Source organism: Glycine soja, chromosome 1 (genome assembly GCF_004193775.1).
Source record: "Glycine soja cultivar W05 chromosome 1, ASM419377v2, whole genome shotgun sequence".
In the NCBI taxonomy this organism is placed as follows: domain Eukaryota; kingdom Viridiplantae; phylum Streptophyta; class Magnoliopsida; order Fabales; family Fabaceae; genus Glycine; species Glycine soja.
In genome coordinates, this window is record NC_041002.1 from 32,769,952 (window position 1) to 32,770,773 (window position 822).

The following is an 822-nucleotide window of genomic DNA, read 5'->3' on the forward strand; positions in this document are numbered from 1 at the left end:
CTTTGAAATTCGAACTTTAATGATCTTTTAATTCGTTCCTAAAGATAGATCTTCTAATCTCTTGCTAACTGCACAATAATCTGTTAAAGATATAACAGATTTATATGTCCAGTATTTTCGGGCCGGATGTCAGGACATCGTGTCCGACATCGTGGATCCTGCAGCTTCACTTCTGCACTTGACTTTTATCTTGCATTGTACAGCAACTCCAGTATTCTCGGGCAGGATGTCAGGACATTGTATCCGACATCGTGGATCCTGCAACTTCACTTCTGCACTTGACTTTTATCTTGCATTGTACAGCAACTCCAGTATTCTCGGGCAGGATGTCAGGACATTGTATCCGACATCGTGGATCCTGCAACTTCAATTCTTCATTTGACATTTTATCTTGCCTTGTGCATTGTGCAGCCCGATCTCATTCCTTGACATAACGTTGGACATCATGTGCAGCAACTCCAGCTTTCCTTCATTGTCTAAGTGCTTATGTTTTAACAAAATCTTAGCCAATCTTTTAAAGCTCAGTAGAGCTAAACACTAACACGATTAAATCCAATGGTAAATCTGGTGGCATACATAAACTATTCAAATTGTATGGGAAAAAGGTGTTGATTCATGAGAGCACCATATGTCTTGTATGCGAATGGTAGACATCACCGAAGAGCATATGCTGATGCTAAATGTTGTGAATTTACAAAATGAAGGAATCTGCTCGTATTGTGATTTGTGAGCGTATGATCGAGTAGTGAAAATCTTGTTTTCTTGTATTTGTGACTAGGCATTGTTAGTTGTCAAAATGGAAACTATAAAAATAAAGTAGTT